Here is a 22,162-nt window from a genome sequence, read left to right as displayed (position 1 = left end):
AACATAAGATAATGCTTGGTGTTCAATTTAGCAAAATCTTGGCCAGGATAATCCTTGTGAGGAGTCACAGAATTTCAAAAGTTGATCACATAGTGGGTGTACTGATTACAGAGTTGACAAAACTCTAAGGTCATTCTGGTATTAGGAGTCAAAGGTATGAATTATACAGTAACCATAATTCAGAATTTTAGAATATTTGCTTTGCGTATATTCGGCCTATCCGGACGTCGGCTATCATTACTAGATGGTCACATCGATTAGTGCAGGAAGTCATTCTTGTACTACCGACTTAGATTCGAACCTATGAGGTCACATGCATAGAAGTATCCTGATTGATCAAGATGGCTGATGGATGATTGAGAATCATTCAGGAATAATTTGGTCAATTCAATTGGCAAATTATCCTATAAAATAATTAAAGTAATTATTGGAGAATTAATTAGTAATTAGATTACGAATAAACCAAATTTGATTGAGTAATTGGACTAAGGATGAACCAAATTGAATTGGATTCAATTTTGGGCTCAATCATAGTTTTGACATGATTGGATTAGGTCTGAACCAAGAGGACTTAAGTTGACCAAATTGAATTAGATTCAATTTGTGCTTAATTAGGATTTGACCTAATTGGATTAGGTTCAACCCAAGAAGATTGGACTTTCCTAATTGTTAGGATTTGATCGAATTAAATGGGTTTGATCTGAATTGTTCAGATCTCGAAATCCACATGTCGCATGTTCATGCATGGCGCCATGAATTAAATTTTAATATGATTAAAAATTAATTTAAATTATTTAATGGTGCCATGGGACATGTGGCAACCATCTAGAAGGGGAAACAAGAGATGAGATCTCATGATAAGTGTCAAACCTAATTCCTTCATGGCGCATGAATGAAGCATGCTTCAAATGGGTGGCGACATGAGTTAAGTTTGAATTTTGAATTCAAACATTAAGTCACATGGAAACTATGAATCAGATGGCTCATTCATCCACCAAGTAAATGGGGATATGGCAAGTGGAATTTTGAAATGATCAATGGGAATTTCGAATTAAAATTGAATGGAAAAATCAGCACCATCCATTTCGATCTTATCTCACTCGCATGAACTATCTATTGTTTGAATTTTGAATTCAAACAAGATAGGATCTATCTTGTTACAACCCACCCCTTCATGCGCCAACAAGATACCTTATTTCCATTTGAATTCGAATTCAAATGATCATATGGAGTGCCATTAAAAGGATTAGTTCCTAGTGTCGCCAAAAACATGAAATTCAGCCTTGTCCGTCTCGCCATTTCATCTTCCTCTAAGTCCACCTCGCCATAGCTGATAGGGGTCCCTCAAAAGAGCTTTTAGATCAGATCTAAATCCTCTTTAATCCTGACAAACCATTCCTCCAAATTCTTTGAAGAAGACAAATCAAAAGTTGATAGTGTCAGGAAGATCGAATTTCAGCAACAAAGGAGCCTGCGCAAGCTAGCACTTCCGCGGGATTGGATCTCTCCAGGAGCTTTGCTTGGATTACTCGTAGAGGCCAGACGACTGTGTGGTTGTGAAGCTCGAGCAATAGATCTATTACCTTCTGATTTTGTAAAGGTATGAATCTATTTTAGATAGGATCCAATCCCCGAGGGTTAAACCTCTTTTGGGGCTTCTCATAGAGTAATCTTCAAAGCCTATTCAATGGGCATTCGGAGATTAGTTGGATCATAGATTAGTTAAATTTAGAACTTAATTAATAATTTCATTTCAGATCTGAAATTAATCATGCAATAGTTTTTAGCATAATTGTTTAAACAATCCCGGCTTATAGATCATGAGTTCTTGTAGTGGTGTTTTGAGATTTGTTTTCTTATGCATGCTAGAATTAAAATGTTTAATTCGATTTTTCCGTTGTGATTTTCAAAATTAAAAGAACTACGTATGGCTTGATCCCTCTTATGAAGGGGTACGTAGGCAATCCGAATAGGTGCAGCCATTGATTTTGAAAAAAAATAAATTTCAGCATGCTATCACTACTAGACATCATAGATCACTTTCAGTCCTGTCACTGCTAACTCCTGCAGGGGAGGTTGTGGACAGAAGGATCTGGAGCGAGATTGGAGGTTAGAGGTGAAATCCCGTGACTTACTCGGGTTGGTCCGGAGGACTTCGGCTCGGCGGATTAATGGGGGTTGGATTTAATGCTGCGCATCTATCCCTAAGTGGCCATGTTTATCTAGAAGGTGGCATGGGGATGCCTACCAACCAAAGACATGCTGGCTCGGCGAGGGGTGAGTATCCCCTCAGCTTATGTAGTCTGCCTGGAGGTGGAGGAGTCTATTTTTTATGTCCTTATTGGATGTCCGCGGGCCGCTCAGATCTGGGGGTGAGCCTTGGCCTCCTTCGAGCCGCGGCAGGGGTGGACGTTGACGGAAAATTTTTTGGACTTCCTGAAGGTTTCCTCACGGAGGCTCGGCCTTGAGGAGCGGAGGATCAAGGCTGCCTATTTGGCCTACCACTGTTGACTAGATAGAAATGCCTGAATCTTCGAGGATAGCAGAGTGCATCAAAGGGCAGTGGTGGACAAAGCTCTACTTCATGCAGTGGAGCTTTTTGGCACCACTACGTCATTGTCGCTTGAGACAGCTAGAAAAATTTTGTGTTTCCATTCTACTCCTGCAATGTTCAGGACCATGTTTGTCTCCTAGGAGCCTCCACCCCTGGCTTTCTTAAGGTAAACTTGGATGGAAGTGTCGGCGAGGGAGAGAGTAGTGGAGGTGTGGGATTTGTATCAAAGACCATAACACCAGACTGGTGGCAGCTGGGGATCGGCAGATCTTTGATACGTCTGCCGTCATTGTTGAGCTCATAGCCGTATGGAAGGGCATCACCTATGCGAGGTGTGTTTTGGGTGCGGATTGCATTCTCCTCGAGGGGGACTCAGCCATGGTGATCGAGTGGGTTCAGAGTCGGAGATGTGCTACCGGCGAGATACCGCTGCTCCACAACATCTGCAGACTTTTGGATAAGTGTGACTCCTATTGAGCCACATAGGGAGGCAAATAGTGCTGCTAACTGGATTGCTTCCTATGCTGCGTATTACTCTAGAGGTTTCATCTAGGAGAGCCACGTGTATGCTCCTTATCCTTTGTGCTATTCTCTTTTTTCTGAGTTAGTTGGTTGCACTTGTACCCGTTGTGTGTGAGTTGCGTTATATCAAAAAAAAAGAAGGAAGTAAGCAAGGAGAAGGAGGAGCAGTTAGTATGCCAGATCACTTTAAGGCCGACAACCCACTTCTTAAGAAAACTACCAAGAATTTCAAGAAGGAGATGTTGGTGACTTAAAGCGATAGAGATATGTCAAGCTCACATGGTGAAACACAAGCAGTTGCAAATTTATGCCTCATTGCTTATGAGAATGAGGTAATCTTTGAACTCTTAACTGATTTTACTTTTGAAGAGCTTCAAGATGCATTTTATAATCTTCTTAATGAATTAAAGAAGCTAGGCTAGAAAAATAAGGAACTAAAAAGGATTAATGGAGACTTAGATAAAGAAAAAGAAGATTTTTTCAAAGAAAAGAAGCAATTAACTGATGAAAATCCAAACTTAAAGGAAGATATTAATGAGCTAAAACATATTGTTAATTAGTTTACATAAAGTTCAAAAAATTGCAATTGCTTTTGGATAGTCAAAGAGTGGCGTATAACAAGACAAGCCTTGGTTATAAGTTGCTGAAAAAATAAATATTTTTAAAAATATATTTATTAAAGCTTCAAATGATAAATTTGCAAATATAACATATTTCAGTTGTAATAAAGTAGGTCATAAATATTATGGTTGTAATACTAGAAGAATAGGAAACACTATAACTAGAAAAATATGGGTTCCAAAAGAAACTATGGCAACTAACCTGAAAGGACCTAAAAAATCTTGGATATATAAATTAAAGATTTAAATTTTTACGGTGTACGTGTGTCTCATAGCCCATGGTATGAAACGGAGATGGTATTTGACAGTAGCTACTCAAAGCATATGATAGAGGATGGATTGTAATTCATCACCCTTGAAGCAAAGAATAGAGCGATGGTCACCTTTGGCAACAATGGCAAAGAAAGATCACCAATATTGGTAATATTGGTATCACTCCTTTCACCCTTATTGAATTATTTGTAGATAGTTTAAATCATAATTTATTTAGCATAAGTCAACTTTGTGGTAAAGATTTTAAAGTTATTTTTGAAATGTCTATATGTATTATCTCTTATCTCAATAACAATGATAAGAAATTAACTAGGTATAGGTACAGAAATATTTACATGACTAATCTAGATGATCTTTCCATGCTTAATGTCACGCCCCGGACCCGGATCCGTGACATAGCCATGCTATTGCCGACTATCGCCCATAGTAGCACGCAGCCTCATACAGGGGTAACAGGTAGCCAATAGGATTCAAATTTTTCATATATTAAAATATTTGCAGTACAACCTTGAAGTTTGATACCAAAAATACAGAAACTTCTATGTTGTTCAAATGTACAAAAGTATATAAGCTTCTCCAAAAATAACGAAGCTCTGCAACAAAATAAAAATATATCTGATGGCGATCACTGGTGAGGATCTGAAAGAAAATGAAAAATAAACAGACGTGAGCTACATGGCTCAGTAAGCGATAGTCAACTTTAAAGACCACGCAATAGCACGTATCTGGTAGGATAGTGATTACGGATATCGATCCACAGGGATTGGGGTATAGTTGTTTTCTTAAAAATAAAAATATTTAAAAGGAAGAGTTTGTGAAGAAAATTAAACTAAGGAATTTAATAAAAAATGCAATTGATAATGATATCAGTTGGGAGAAACCTAGGGCAAGGAATTCACCACTAACATCGGAACAAGGGTTATTTATAATTTATTTCGTTCTTGGATTAACATGCAAATTGGCTATAAGTCTAATAAGCATTCGAATAGAAATTCACAAAAGTAATTTAGGCATAATCCATCTTCAGTTGGCATGAAATGTCTACCCTAATCTAAGGTGGTAGCACATCGCATCTTCCTTAAGCATGGACTATCTGATATTTACTTAGTGATCATGAAGAACAATTGTATAAACATCATATTTAAAATCACAGAATTCAAATATGGAATTAAAGAAATATTCATTAAGATCAAAGAAGTTTATACAATTCCAAGAACATAAAATAAAATGTAAAACTCATGTCCCTTTGTTAGGGTTGCATCCAGCCCTAGTGAAGAGATTAGCCTTGTGGACGGCAGTAGCACTATAGTGAACTTCCATCACGGCCTTCGACGTCTTCTCTCTCTCTCTGACTTCTTTTGGAAACTCGGCTACAGGAAGAAGTTCGCTGATCCTTCCATCCGAAGAATGCCCCCTCTGGTTTCGATGAAGAGCCTTTTATAGACTGCGTACCTCCCCCTCTCTCCCCTGTTCCAAGTTGAGATAAAGATGGATCAACGGCTGCAGGATAAAGTCGATATCTTTTGATCCTTTGACGATGGGATAAGGATGGAGGCTGAACAGGGGAGTTGATCCGGAACGCTGGGACTTGGCTGAGATTTGTTCGGGATGCTATCCTGGCTGGCAGCAGGATGGGTCGAATGAGGATGAGAAGAAATCTTATCCGTGGGAGATAAGTATGGCTGGAGATGAAGATGCTCGATGTTGGGAGTAGCTGGATTCGGCTGGTAACAGGGAGATGAGATCTTGATGCTTGGTTGGAATAAGGATGTTGGGATGTGGAGAAGATAAGGATGCTGGGAGGAAGATATGATGGGAAGATGAACTGGGATGCAAATCCGGATGGGGTTGATCCATGGAAGCTTTGGAAGAAGAATTGGAAGCATGGGAGATGAAGATGAGCAAAGATCATGGGATTCGGCTGGTGGTTATTCCGAAACAGAGGAAGAATACGTGTGGTTGCCGTGAAGCTCGCAAGGATGAAGCTCATCCGGTTGAGATGCGGCTGGGAAAATCTAGGAGGTGGGTCGAACGGCTGGGAGTATGAACAAAGGAGTTTGTTCGTGGACGTGGCTTGGATTGATGAAGACTCGGACTCTGTTCCGAAGCAACAGGGAATACGTGGGTGATGAAGGTTATCCGGAAGAGGATGAGAGCTGGTGCCATTTGGGAGTGATCCGGAAGAGGCCAACGCGAACGGGAGGATGGAAGATCACGGACAGGATGTGGGCTGCGGAGGCCATGCACGCGTGAGATTGGTTGTTCCGCGAGATAAAGATGATCTCGGAACAGGGGAGGTTGGAAGAGAGACGCGTGGAATTTGTTGATGGATACTAAACGGTAATGAAGGGATGCGGCTGGGAGTGAAGATGTTGAGACTTTGTTTGTGAACGTGGGAGTGAAGGAGAAATAAATTGTTTGGGAGGAATACGCTAAGAAAAGGAATTGGGGTTGACTCGGAATATTAAATTTTTAAATGGAGATGATGTGGAAAAAATGACTGGTGAACGACTGGGAAGTGAATCCCGGGAGTTTGATACAGGGGATGTGATCCTATTCAGCTGGGAACATGTGTGGGAAGAACATTAGGTGACTGAGATGTGACGCAGGAAGAGGGTCTTGATTTGCAGGGTGCATACGATTTGGGTTCAGAAATTAATGAATTTGACTTGACCTGCATACATTAAATTCAATCAGTAAATAAATAAGTAAAACAAACTCGAATTAATTTATTAAAATGCAATGATGAGGGTAACACATTTTTTAGTTAAATTTACAAAATATGTGAATTAAAATAATGATAAGTGCTATGAATAAGATATGAATTTATGCATTATTTAGCACTTATACCCTTGTTCCGATGTTAGTGGTGAATTCCTTGCCCTAGGTTCTCTTAAACTGATATCCCTTTAATTGCATTTTCTTTTATTAAATTGCTTAGTTTAATAGTCTTCACAAATTCATCCTTTTAAATATTTTTTTTAAGAAAACAACTATACCCCAATCCCTGTGGATCGATACCCGTAATCACTATCCTACTAGATACGTGCTATTGCGTGGTCTTTAAAGTTGACTATCAATTTTTGGTAGGATTCGAATTTTTGAAGAAAGTTTTCATACTTTTAAATAATTTTATCTCTTCTCGGGTGGAAGTCCCTTAGGAAACAGAGGAGGGAGAGAATACTTTGGGTCTTTTTGGGTATGACTTCCCAAAAGAAAAAAATAATAAATTGCTAGAGAAGGAAGGAGAGACCCAAGGAAGGGAGGAAGAAAAGAAGAAATGGGAGCCCGCTGCTGTGCCACTGCTGCTGTCGCCCACGACTCTATGGAAGGCTGATCTCCTCTCTAGGGCTGCATGCAGCCCTAGCACAGGGACATGGGTTTTATATTTTATTTTATATTCTTGGGGTTGTATGAACTTATTGTTTTTAATGGATATCTTCTTTTGAATCATATTTAATTTCTGTGATTTTAAGTATAATGTTTATACAACTGTTCTTCATGATCACTAAGTAAATATAAGATAGTCCATGCTTAGGAAAGATGCGATGTGCTGCCACCTTAGATTAGGGTAGACATTTCATGCCAACTGAAGATGGATTATGCCTAAATTACTTGTGTGAATTTCTATTCGAATGCTTATTAGGCTTGTAGCCAATTTGCATGTTAATCCAAGAACGAAATAAATTATAAATAACCCATGTTAGTGGTGAATTCCTTGCCCTAGGTTCCCCCAAACTGATATCCTTTTAATTGCATTTTCTTAAATTCCTTAGTTTAATTTTCTTCACAAACTCTTCCTTTTAAATATTTTTATTTTTAAGAAAACAACTGTACCCCAATCCTGTGGATCGATACCCGTAATCACTATCCTACCAGATACGTGCTATTGCGTGGTCTTTAAAGTTGACTATCAATTTTTGGCGCCGTTGCCGGAGATTGTTAGTATAGTTGTTTTTCTTTTCATATATATATAAAAAAACTCTTTAAAAACTTTCCAAAAAAAATATATATCTAAAATAAAATAAAAATATTTTCTATTTTTATTACTTTTTTTATCTCCTTTCTCTCTCTTACTAATTTTTGATTTTTTTTTATCAGGAATCGAAGAAGACATCTGGGACGATCAAAAAGAAAATTGCTGGAAAAGGAATGCTGTAGAGGTTTGCATAAAATAAAATAAAAAAATTGCTGGGGAAATTTCCTTTGGTAACATCTGAACCTTTCTTATTTAAATTGATTCACAATCAGCTTGGAATTTTATGGTGATTGTTTGATTTTAATTTCAGTGAAAGTGTGAATGCATGCTTGATACACATACACCAATTAATCCGCACATAGTAAGGGCAATCATCCCAACAAGATAAGAACTGGATTTCATCACCAGATTCTTGCCCAAATTAGGTGAATCAATTCTCACATAGCTATCACGTTAACTAAAATCAATTAGACGTTGGCCCCTAGGGACATTCGAGCTCAATAGGACGAAGATCACCGAAAGTTGCACCAATTTCGCTCTGTGGCTCAGTTGATGTATAGGCAAGCTTTGTCCTAAGGGAGACAGTTCATCTGTTCGAGGCAAGTGATTTTTAAGTGGGACCTTTGCAACGCATCGTGACCCCCCCACTTACCTGGAAGCTTACCTGGTCAACTCAGTTCATTAGACCGGATTGGAGGCTTAGGTGCCCTCTTCAAACCAGTTAAGAGCTGTCTAGTGATTTTAGGGTAAACACAAGGATTTGATGTGTTTTTCCTTTAATGCATGCTTGACTGTACTTGACTGATCCAACAAGTTTTAGTGTATGCTAGGATGTCGTTTCAGATCTCCTGAATTAGTATCTTTTGACCCTGAAATAGAGCGTTCTATTAGGATCCTTCGAGCCGAAATCCGTACCTATAGAACCATAGGATCTGCTCCACCTCCTGAGATGGCTGAAGAACAACCCAAACTCCTGAGGGAATACTTTACTCCCACCATTTACACTTCTCCATCTTGCATTCGATTACCTGAAGTAGCAGCTGTACAATATGAAATAAAGTCTAGTGTGATCCAAATGCTCCCATCTTTTTATGGGCTTACCAACGAAGATCCATATAAACACCTAGATGAATTTCTTGAAATCTGCACCACTGTCAAGATTCAGAACTTCACTGATGATGCTCTGAAACTAAGATTATTCCCTTTCTCCCTTAAGGACAGAGCCAAGCAATGGCTGAATTCTTTAGAGGCTAATTCAATTCGTTCCTGGAATCAAATGCAACAAGAATTTCTTAAAAAATACTTTTCCATAGGAAGAACGAACCAGTTTAGACGTGCCATCACAAGCTTCTCCCAATCTGAGGGAGAAGAATTTCATGAAACCTGGGAGAGATTTCGGGACCTAATCCGTAAATACCTGCATCATCAGATACCCAAGTGGCAATTAGTGCAATGCTTTTATGACGGATTGTCTGATCGAAACCGTCAGATGGTTGATGCTTCTTGTGGGGAACTTTCATGCTTAAAAATGAGCATGAAGCATGGGAATTATTTGAAAATCTCAATGAAAACTCCCTCCACCATGCTTCCTGTTCTCGTCAAACACCCCCGAGTTCTCAAAGAAAAGGGACCATTTGTGAAATAAGTCATTCTATGGACCTGTCTAGCAAGGTAGATGCATTGTCCCATAAGATTGACCAACTGATGATGGGAGGACATGTCGTTAACTCTTCCCAAACACAAGTGTGTGCTATCTGTTCTAGCCCATCCCACCCTATTCATGAGTGCCCCTCAGCACCCCAATTCTCCGAACTCGTGCAAGAACACATTAATGCTGCTCAAACACAGCCCAGACCGGGTAATGACCCATTTTCTAATACAAATAACCCGGAATGGCGGAATCATCCAAACTTTTCTTGGAAGCAGCCGGCTTCCATCTTCATATAAAAATCTTTTCCTTCAATCCCACTCTTTCTATTCCCAAAATATCCAAGCTTTCTAGATGATCTTTCCATGCTTAATGCCACGCCCCGGACCCGGATCCGTGACATAGCCGTGCTATTGCCGACTATCGCCCATAGTAGCACGCAGCCTTATACAGGGGTAACAGGTAGCCAATAGGATTCAAATTTTCATATATTAAAATATTTGCAGTACAACCTTGAAGTTTGATACCAAAAATACAGAAACTTCTATGTTGTTCAAATGTACAAAAGTATATAAGCTTCTCCAAAAATAACGAAGCTCTGCAACAAAATAAAAATATATCTGATGGCGATCACTGGTGAGGATCTGAAAGAAAATGAAAAATAAACAGACGTGAGCTACATGGCTCAGTAAGTAATCCTGCATAATCCTACCGGATCAGCTAGTAGGCTAAACATGTTATTCAGGGTTTGAGAAGCTGACATGCATGTTTATCTAACAATTATCATGGCATAACATGTGTGCAAATTGAGCAAAGCAGTATTGCAAGTCACAAAAATTTTCACAAAATATGCATATCTAACCGTGCCCCCGGCATGCCGTGGTCCATTCTCTCGGATGCTACTGCGAAGTCCATTCGGCCACTGGCGGGGCCAGCTAGTCATTCTCGGCCACTAGCAAGGCCAGCGAAGTTATTCTCGGCCACTAGCAAGGCCAGCTCAGTTGCATTCGATCAGTAGCATCTTTGAGCCCATTACAGTACCTCTTGGCTAGCTAAGACTGTATAAACTTACAAGCATGATTAAAATACCAGCATAATCATGTTGCATACATGGCCATAGCTTCTGGGATCGGGCAAGTTACTTATGCATTGTAACATATCATGCATGAAACATATATACTTAAAAAAAATGTTGAGGAAATATTAATAACATGACATGATCCACAACAGGATTAGAATAGGTTACTTACAATAAGTTGTTATCAATCCTTTGAGTCCGGACGACGAGTCTTTAATTCCTAGGACCATATTATAAGACTCACATTATCCTCTATTTATCATAAATTTTAGCCCAATTAAAGTAAATTTGAGTCTACCAGGCCTAATTGGGCCTCTAAGGGAGTCCACTTTTTTCTAACCAATTTGGCCTTCTGCCAATTTAATTGGGCCTGGTCTGGGCCTGATTTAGGGCTAATTGGGCCTGCTGGGTCCACCTGTTATGAACATGGTTCGGACCCAGTTTAATTGGGTTCAAATTTGGCCCAATTTGCTTAATTTGGGTTCATTCAAGCTTGGTCGGGTTCAGACCCAACATCAATTAGGCTTAATTGATCCGTTTAATTCAATTGGGCTTGGATCAACCCTACATTGGGCTCACCCAAACCGATTGAATCATTTGGGCCTAACGGGGTTTCAGATTTGGACTTGGATCCGACCCACTAGCCCGTTAAGGCCCCTCCTCTCTTTTTTTTCTATCTCTTTTTTTTCTTTCTCTTTTTTTTTTCTTCTTCCGGGAGCTTCCAGAGGCTTCGGCCTCTCTCTCCCGTTCACCCCTCTCCCTCTTCGTCTCCTCGCTTTCCTACGAAACCCTTCCCCAGCCTCCCCCCACTCCGGTCCCCATCCTCCCTTCTCGCCACCTTCCGACTTCTCCCCTTCCTCTTGCCGGCGACCGGGGAGGTGGGGCTCCCCCGATCTACCGGCCGAGACGGAATTTCTCTCTTCAGGGCGGTGGCGGGAGGCCGGCCCCCTTTTCCTTCTCCGAAGTGATGCCGGAGAAGAGGAGAGGAGCCGGGAGGTGGGATCGAGGCCGGGTCTCCTCCGGGAGGTCCTCACCGGCTCCGACCACGGCTAGGTAAGGCCGTGGTCCGAGGTAAGCACCGATCCTCTCTTTTTCTTTTTTTTTTATTCCGTTACCCTCTTCTCCTTTTTCCCCCTTTTCCTTCTTCTTCTTCTTTTTTTTTTTGTTCCTTGGCGGAGCTGCACCACCCCCCCCTCGCCGGCGGAGAGGCAGGGCTGAGGCTGGCGGCCTTGGGGCCGTGTCTGTTGCCGGCACAGCCAGACCCGGTGGCCCCCTAGGCTGCCCCTCAGCCCTAGGGCGGCGGCGGCCGCGACTGTCACCCGCAGGCCAAGTCCGGTTGGGCTCGGCCCGGGTGGCAGCTGGGCCTAGGCTTGGGCCTTACTCAGGCCGGCCCGCGGCCTGTGGGTCCGGCCCGCAGCCCGTGGGTCCGGCCCGCAGCCCGTGGGTCCGGCCTAGGGTCATCCTTCCAGTGCTCCCTTTTTCCTTTTAGCGCCGGTCTTCCTCCCTGTCCGGTGTACTCCCCTCTGTTCCATGGACGGAACAGAGAGGTGAACATCTGCCAGAGGGTTTCTTCCCTCCATTTTCTATCTAAATTATACTTGCAGAGTCTTTACTGGTTGTGGTCGGTCGAAGTAGTGCGGTGTCACCTCGGTACACAGTCCCTCCTTCCTCTCCTAGGGCTGCGGGGCACCTTCTACCTCCAACTCCAGTGCCTAGCTCTCTGGTATAGAATTTCAGGGGGTTTAGAGAGTTAGGGAGGGTATATCAAAAAAACCAGGGGGTTAGCGGTTTTAGGGGTTTAAAAACTTGGCTTATGATTTGACCCTGAAGGAGAGGTGGCATCCTCTCCTTCCTCAGTGTCCCGAGAGCACCAGCTGCCCCTCCCCTTCAGGCCAGCTCACAGCTCGCCTGCCGAGGGGAAGAGGAGGTGGCGGGTTCCCGTTTTGCATGTTTGTGGAGGTTTCTCCGTTGGCCACCTGGTGGTCCTGTCCTTTCAGCTCTCAGGCGGGAGATCATTGTCATCTTGGGCCAGTGTGGCCTGCTAACCCCTCCCTGGCCCAATACTATTCAACTAGGCCCTACAGTATTGGGGCCCGGTCTGTATTGGGCCCGGACATTACACTTAACGTGCAATGCTTTGTTGCAATGAATGCCAAGTCAATTAGACTAGTTGGTTATGGTATCGTAGGTTAGCACATGCTAGATAAATTTAATTTCAAACTTATTAGAAAAGATCTAGTTCTAAGTTTGCCGAGAATAAATTTTGATAAAGCTAGAATATGTGATGCATGCCAACTAGGCAAGCAAACCAGAGGTTTATTTAATTTAAAGAATATAGTTTCAACTTCTAGGCCATTAGAACTATCAAACCAGCAAACTGGGCCTGGTCCAATTGACCGGCCTAGTCGCTTTAGCCCAAAAGAAAAAGAAAAAAAAATCTGCACATGCGCAGCAAAGAAGACTCCTATCGGGAGTCTTCTTCCTCCTTGAGATGGTAGGACGGAATCCAACTCCAAGTTGGATTCCAGTCATGGCCAAGCTTTGATTTAAGCTCCCCCTGTCCTCCCATTTCCCCACCAGAGTTCCAACCTCGATCAGAGTTCTTTGCCGGAGATTTCGATGTTTTCCTCTTCAAGCACTAATCACCGTTCGCGTCGCCGCCGCTACCATTCACCGTCGGAAAGCTTGGTAAAAACCCAAAAATCCTTGGATAATCCTCCTCTCCCTCTTCCGCGATCTTTGGAGGCTTGTTTTCAATTGGTGATCGTCGGAATTTGACCGAAAAGGGCAACACCCTATTTTCATCTCTTTCGATAGGCCGATCCAAGTCTTCCTTAGTTTTGGCTATTTCGGCCACTGGTCTTGTCGTCGGGCTCTTCCTCCAATCTCCTGCAGTGGCAAGAGACCATGGTCGGAGCTTCGACCATTGAGATGCATGATTTTCGAGGATAAAGAGGGACAAAACACTTGTTTTGAGTGGGTTTGGTGTTGCCAGCTGCATCACGTCGGCCGCCAGCCGCTTGTTGGCTGGCCATGGGTCCCTAACCCGGGCATCACCCACAGTCACCCTCTTCCTCTCCCTTCTTCCTTCCTTGGCTAGAGAGAGACCTTATTCTCTTCCTCTCTCATTTCTCTCTCTTCCCCACTTTCTCTCTCTTATTCTCTCTCTATAATGTTTTCTCTTTTGATTCATAGCCAAATGTTATTAATCTTGGCTGACTGTGCCATTGGCAACAAACTTAGACCCTTGATTAACTCGGACTGAGATTCTCTCTCTATTGGACTTTCTCTCTCCACCCTCTCTAGAATAGTTAGATCTAGTAGAGACTCTTCACAGTATTTTGGATTGACTCAGGTGAATGCCCTAATTCATAGTCGTCGGATGGCGTGTTAGCCCTTACAATACTTTTGATTTGATCGTCTCGATTTTTCTTGAACGATCTATGCCAGTTGGCATGATTCGATGAATTTATTTGATCGAATAATCGAGGTGTCGGGCATCTGCTGGTCACTTGTGAGGTATTAGTTAGGGTTCTATTCTTGGAGAATTATTATAATTTTGTTGACATATAATTTTATACCAAAATCTGAGAGGATTTTAAGATTTATTGGATCTATTAGTTAGATTGCACTCAAGATAAGTAATGATCACTTTTACTAAGGTTTTCACAATTTTAAATTTTATTCATGATATTTGAGTGGTATTATTCATGATGCATGAATTTGATGCATAGTAAATATTATGCAATATATTATTTTGGAAGATTATGACGTATGTGATCTTTTATGGATTTGATTGATTAATTTTGACACCTCATGATTTTAAATAAATAGAATCTAGACTATATGAATTTTGACTTGACTATGTCAGGACTCTGCCAGTGGGGGATAATACCTTGATGCATGATTTATCTAAGGTGTATCCAGATAATTAGTGCTATATTGCAGCAGACAAGTCTAAGAAAATGATTGTCAGTGTTATGACCTGACGGAATGATGTGATCATAGTAGGTGATAGATGAATTAAGTATTTACAAATATGATTTCATGAATGAATTTTAATAAGATTTATTTGATACTGCTTATTTTCTATAATTTTTATTTATCTAATTGTTTGATTTTTTAGTAGTGATCATTGCTTACTGGTTATTTAGTTATTATACCATTTTTTATTTTTTTTAGGTTTAGGAACTAGCCAACAGGATTTTCATAAGGAGAACGATTTAGAAGAACTATGGCACAAGTTATCCTAGATTAGGTGTTATTACTAATTGTTTTACCTTAGCTAATGTTAAAATTGTAGATATTGTGTTGAGTTAGTTAAGATAAAGTTCGCATATTATTGTCAATCTGTTCGGCTGCAATTATGATATCTGTTGAGATTTCTTGATGCATGTAGAAGAGTTTCCTATGAGTTGCGGCAGTTGCACGACCAGTGATTTAAGTTATAGATCAAACATATAATGGTGGTGCAAAAATAATGTTCTCCAAGTGAGGAGTTCGACAAGTATGTATAACTCGGAAGTCGAGGTCGATTCCTCAGGGAGATCTATGGATTTTAGCGTAATCTCGATTATTAATTCAGTTATTTGTTGATTAAATGATGTTTTGAAATAAGACAATCAATGAGGAATCAAAGTATGGATGATTAGATGGAGTAGGGATCTGGAATCCCCTTGAGTATTTTGATTCAAGAATAATTCTTCGATTCTTAATTAAAGATAAAATGTAGGATGATAAAGCATGGGATATATTTTGGACATATGACCCTATTTCTAAGGCATTTATCGTGCCTTTCGATCACGACAATCAAACTAAAGCGGTCCGTGTCGTCACATAACCTTAAGACTATCTACAAATATTATGCAAGAATCCATAATTATTGGAAATATTAATCTTAGATGAAAGCGTTTAGAATTTACTCTCAAGATCGCATACTCAGGGTTCCTCTCACCTTCACCTAAGGATTAGCCACATCAACATCAAAGACTCTCCCTGTTATCCTCTCTCTATTTTTTTTTTCTTCTTTTCTTTTCGGACAGGGCTCCCTATTTCCTTATTCTTCTTTTCCTTCAACCGCAGCAGCCGATCCTCTTTCTTCCTTTTTTTTGTGTGGGAATGAGGACACTCCAGCCGACCTCCCTGTTTGTTATCAATGAAAACCTACAAACAGATTTCTACTAAACCAAATTTCAACTAAGATGCTGGATTTCGCTGGGAGGGGAGATCGTCCGGGATGCCATCTCGGCTGGCAGCGGATGCCGGTCGCGGATCCGGTGTGAGAGGAATGGGTGCTGCAGAGGCGGAGGGCGTCAATCCGTGGCTGGATTTCGGGTGGAGGTTGGCACGCGGACGCGGTTGCGGTTCACGGAGCATGATGCTGGGAGGTGATCGCGGAATGATCACGGAAGATTGCTCGCGGGGAGAGCTTGGACGGACGCCGTGGAGGAGGCGGATGGCTGGGCGGTGATCACGGGCGTTGCGTTGCTTGATCCGGAAGCTGGGATTTCGGGGAAAGAAGATGATGTGGGGTGCTGCTCGCTGGTTCCGCAGGGAATCAAGAGGAAGAGGATGCGGTGCTTTGGGTGTTTTGGAAGCTTCACGGGCGCTGGGTACGGGGTCGCACGCGGAAGGAGGAAGCTGGAAGCGCCTTAAACGGGCGGAAGATGGGCGTTGATCGCAGGATTGGATGAGGGTTGCGGGAGATCAAATCAAGATCCGTTGCGGGGTTTTGGATCCTCCGGATGATGAAATTAGACCTTAGTGGATTTATCTTGCGCTGCTCGGATGGCTGCATGTGTCCCTCGGTTGACCGGGTTCAATTTTGTTCCAGTGTAATCAAGCTTGAAGTCACAAATGCACATTTAAACTCTGATTTACTAATCTGTGCCAAATAAAATATAAAATTAATGCAGCCTTTTATCATTATTTGTTAGCAATAATATTAATTTAAGCAACGTGTATAACGCACTTTTGTGCTCTCATCAATGAGTGTAGAGGGGTAGACTAGGATATTAGGATGTACATCTATGTCGATTGCATTGTAAGCTACTTTAAGATTTTCTGTTAAGCCTTGTAATTATGTATAAAAGGTTACTAGGGAATTATGATAAATTTATTTATGAGGTTTGATGCATGATGGAAGGTTGGGCAATCTATGAATCAAGTTATAATTACTTAGATTTGGATCTAAATTAAGTGTAGGATGATTGACCATGGAATATTAGCATGCATTATGATTATTTGTTATTTAAGTGAATTTGGAAACTCAAAAATTGATATGGAGATTTGATTATGATTAATTTTGAAGATAATTTTTAGAGGCATTAAGATCCATTTATACGAAGTTGTTTAGATTTGCGCTATAAAAATTTTTATGGTACTTGATTGGAATATTTTCGAGGTTTGAATCTGTATGCGATTATGATAAAATGCTGTAAAAGAAAATATCTTGGTGATCTGTAAAAGGTTATTTTTATATTGAAGATTATTTTATGTTGAGATATAAGTATTCATCCTGGTGGATTATTATATTTTATTACATCTTTGAATCCAAATAGATCTTATTTATGTCTATCGGAGATTATGTGGTGTGTATAACTTCAATTCAAGGTTTGGGCTTATAGATTGATTAGAGATCTTTGCCAATGTTGTTGAGGTTGCTGATGAAATCTAGTTTTGCATAGAATTTAAATTTTTGAGGCTTGCATATTATTATAGAATATTTTGATAATGCTAAAGATCTTGATTAAACTCTAGGAGAGATAATTGAGTTAATTTTTCTCATATCTATTGATTAAGGTCTTCTAACTTGGTGGAGCATTGAGAAATTTTCTAGTTATTTTTACTGTAGGTTTGACTTGAAATCATCTAGTTGAGTTGTAAGAGACTTAGATTCAATTCATTTTGATTTATAGTACTAGCCTATATAGAGTTAAATGTATCGATTGACTCGAGGGGTAAATCTAGATGGATGTGCTTGAGGTAATTAGGAACGAGATCCAAGGTTCTTTTTTGGGATTTACCTAAAAATTAAAATTTTGGATCTGTTTAGTTTATACAAGGTAGTATTTTGATCAAAAAAATAATTAGTAAATCCAAATTTTGGTGGTTTAAATCAGAGTATGCAGCAAAGTATAGTGGCCTGATTATTTTTTTAAGTTGGTCAAGGTTTATCTTTTTGATTTGACAGTTTTTATAATGAAAGACTTGATTGCTTCCTTGTATAGTAAGATTTTCTTGATAAACAAAATGAAATGTTATGATTTTTGGATGTCGTTGACTATTTTAAGTTCTCCAATTTTATGTCATGCTAAAAAATTCTTAGCATCTTGAGACTAGAATTATGGATCAACATTTTGATCTTGGATCTAGAATATTTTGGTATAGACCTCTTTCTCCTAATCTGAGCCTAACTTCTTCAATTATATCACCCTCTATCTTATTAAAAAAAATTGAGGTTATCAATTGACTTTGATGAATATTTACTAGGAGTGGTGGATTAGAGTTGTTTATGATGTATCTTGTGATAGATCGATTAATCAAGAGTCGTTGTTATGTTGACAAGTACTTGACATTCTTATTCAAATTAGACATTGATTTTCGTTTATGAGAGAGAAGTTTGATTAACATCACTACAAAAAGATCAAGCTTGAGGTAATGAATCTTATTTTGATAAGATCCAGTGAAAGTTGTGTTGATAAGTAGAATTATTAGAACTTGAGGATGAGATTAGACTATGTATCTCTACATTTTGAAAGTGCAAGAAATGAAAATTTTAGGATGAAATTTTTTTAGAGGGGAGAATGCAAACCCAGCAAACTAGGCCCAGTCCAATTGACCAGCCCAGTCGCTTTGGACCAAAAGAAGAAATAAATAAAAAATCGGCATGTGTGTAAAATCGGCACGTGCTACACACATGCTGGAGAAAAAAGACTTCCGATGGAAGTCTTCTTCCTTCCTAAGATGGTCGGACGGAATCTAACTCTGGATTGGATTCCAGTCCCGACCGAGCTTGATTTAAGCTACTCCCGATCTCCCCATCCCTCCAGCAGAGTTCAACCTCGATCGGAGCTCCTCGCTGGGATCTCGATGTCTTTCCTCTCTGAGCATCAATCACTGTTCGCGCCGTCACTGCTGCCATTCTCTGCCAGAAAGTTTGGTAAGAACCCAAAATCCTTGGATAACCCTCCTCTCCCTCTTCCGCGACCTTTGGAGGCTTGTTTCCAGCAGGTGATCGTCGGAATTTGGCTGAGAAGGCAACACCCTATTTTCATCTGTTTCGATAGACCACCTAGGTCTTCCTTGGTTTCAGCTATTTCATCTGCCAGTGCTCGTCGCAGGGCTCTTCCTCCAATCCCTGCAGTGGCAGGGACCATGACCAAAGCTCCGACCATTGGGATGCATGATTCGAGGCTAAAGGGAAGGAACACCTATTTTGATTGGGTTTGGTGTTGTCGGCCACCAGTCACCACTGCTAGCTGCTTGTTTGGCCGGCCATAGGTCCCTAACCTCGGGGCGTACCCACAGCCACCCTCTTCCTCTCCCTTCTTCCTCCCTTGGCGAGAGAGAGACCTTGTTCTCTCTTCCTCTGTCATTTCTTTTCTCTTCCCCACTTTCTCTCTCTTATTCTCTCTCTATAATATTTCTCTCTCTTGATTCATGGGCTAGATATGTTAATTGATCTAGGTTGACCATGCCATTGACAACCAAATCCAGACCCCTAACTAAACTCGGACTGAGATTCTCTCTTACTAGGCTTTCTCTCTACTGAACTTTCTCTCTCTACTCTCTCTCCAGAATAGTTGAATCCAGTAGAGACTCTTCACAGTGATTTTAGATTGACCCTAGCGAATAGTCATGATTTATAATCATCGATAGCGTGTCAGCCCCAACCTAGCCCCCTCAAATACTGTTAGATTTGATCGTCTCGATCTTTATTGAACGATCTATGCCCTAGTTCGAGCATGATTCGATGATTTCACTTTAATCGAACCGACCGGGGTATCGGGCACTCCTGCCTGATCAACCTTGTGAAGGTATGGGGAATTTAGAGTTCTATTCTTGAAATGATCATGATAAATTTTGATTGAAATATAATCTTTAAATACCAAGATCTAATAAGAATTTTCAAGATTTATTGGATCTGTTAGTTGGATTGCATTCAGGTAAGTAAATATATCACTTTTACTAAGTTTATCAACAATTATTAAATTATTATATGCATGATATTTTAGTGGTATTATTCATGATACATCAATTTGATGCATAGCATATTATTACGCAATATGTTATTTTGAAAGATTTATGACGATATATGATCTTATTATGGATTTGATTCGATTAATTTTGACACCTCATGATTTAGAACTAGAATATAGAATCTAAAACTATATGAATTTTACCTGGCTATTTTGAGGACTCTGCCAATGGGCATAATACGTTGGCACATGATTTGTCCTGAAGGTCGTATACGGTGATTAGTACATATCGCCAGCAGACCAGCAGTTCTGAAAAACTTTGCTGCAAGATGATGTGCAGCTCACCCATTTATCATGATTATTTTCAAGAATAGAACCCTAATTCCAATACCCTCACAGGGCTGACGAGGCGCGAGTACCTGACATCCTGGTCGGTTCGATCAAAGTGAAACTCATTGAATCATGCTCGAACTAGGGCATAAATAGTTCGATAAGATCGAGGCAATCAAATCTAATAGTGTTTGGCAGAGGCCAAGGTGGGGCTGACGCACTGCCCGATGACTATGTATCAGGGCTATTCACCAGGGTCAATCCAAAATAACAATAGAGAGAGAATCTTAGTTCGAGTTCAATCAAGGACTAGGTTTGGTTGTTAATGGCATGGTTAACCTAGATCAATTAACGTGTCTGGCTATGAAACAAGAGAGAGAAATATTATAGAGAGAGAATAAGAGAGAGGAAGAGAAAGAACGTGCAAAAGAGAGAGAAATGAGAGAGGAAAGAGAACAATGTCTCTCTCTAGCCAAGGAAAGAAGAGAGAGGAAGAGGGTGCTTGTCGGTGACACCCAAGGTCAAGGACCAATGGCCGGCCACAAGCGACTGATGGCCCACGGCGACTGGTGGCCGGCAACACCAAATCCATTCAAAACAGGGGTTCCGGCCCACTTTAACCTCAAAAATCATGCATCCCAATGGCCGGAGCTCCAGCCATGGTCTCCTGCCACTGCGGGGGATTGGAGGAAGAGCTCGGCGATGAGCACCGGCGGCCAAAATAACCAAAACCAAGCATGACCTAATTTATAGTAAATTATTGAATAGGGCACGATTGAGGAAACGGGTTAATATTTCAACTCAAAACCAGCACAACCATATCTGTTTTGGGTCAGGACCTAGCCGGTTAACACTGACAGCCTAGGTAATATTTTCTTGCCGAGCTAATGTAGGTTAACAGATTATTGGAAACATGTGTAGTTTCTCCCACAAAATTCTTTGGTGATTAGGTTATCATGGCTAGACTTGGAGAATGTTGTAGTTTTATATTTGTAAGATGACTCTCACCTAAGAATCTATAGCAGGAGATAGTTTATAGTCATCTAAAACAAATCCTTCAGAAACCCACTTGTGTGACAGCCACAAAATTTTTCTCAAGTCTACCAAAAAGTTGACAGGGACCAATTTGTTCCCGAGGAAAGCCCAATGTAGGGCTCGACGGACATCTAAAGGGTATACGCAAAGGCAAAGGCAAAGCCAAATTCAATCGAGTCAACATTGAGAAATCCTTTCATTTGGTTAGTCCACGATGTGATGTAACGATGTTACATTCTTGCGCCGCTCATCCACTAAAACTGGCACCCTGAAATGTAGTTTTCCACCTTCATATGACTCGGGACACATTAGGGCTGTTAAATGATCTGAACAGCTCAAGCTTGGCTCAGGCTCAGCTCGAAAACAGCGTAGTTCCAGGCGTGGTTTGAAGCAAAATGAACAAACCATGAACCTGCAAATCTAAACTCCAAATTAATTTCAAACTGAGTAGAATTAGACCTGCCTATATAAGAAATTTCAATATTTATTTAATTTTAGAATCCCTTAGATATTATTTCGGATTTGAGTCAAGCTTGAACTAAACTAAATTTATTTTATTTCTAGCTCGATTTAGAATTTTCAAGCTAATCAAATAATCTCGTTTCAACTTAGAAATCGATTTCAAAATAATAATAAATAAATCAAGCTTAATCTCAACTTTCAAACTAAAAATTAATTTCAAACCCAAGCTTGATTAGTCCTTGGATCCATCAAACTTGGCTCAGTTATATCCCTTGGATACATTAATTTGGTAAATGGATCGACAAATTGAGAATAAGCTGTCTTTATCTTTGATAAGATGTGATAAATAGATTTTTTTATTGAATAAACAATTTATGTGCCATATCATGATTAGCCTGTAGCATAAACACGATACATTTGATTGAATGAAATGAAAACATTGCCCTCGACTTTATAATTAC

Source organism: Phoenix dactylifera, unplaced genomic scaffold (assembly GCF_009389715.1).
Source record: "Phoenix dactylifera cultivar Barhee BC4 unplaced genomic scaffold, palm_55x_up_171113_PBpolish2nd_filt_p 000618F, whole genome shotgun sequence".
Taxonomy (NCBI): domain Eukaryota; kingdom Viridiplantae; phylum Streptophyta; class Magnoliopsida; order Arecales; family Arecaceae; genus Phoenix; species Phoenix dactylifera.
The sequence above is the reverse complement of the archived record's forward strand: the minus strand, read 5'-3'. Positions refer to the sequence as shown.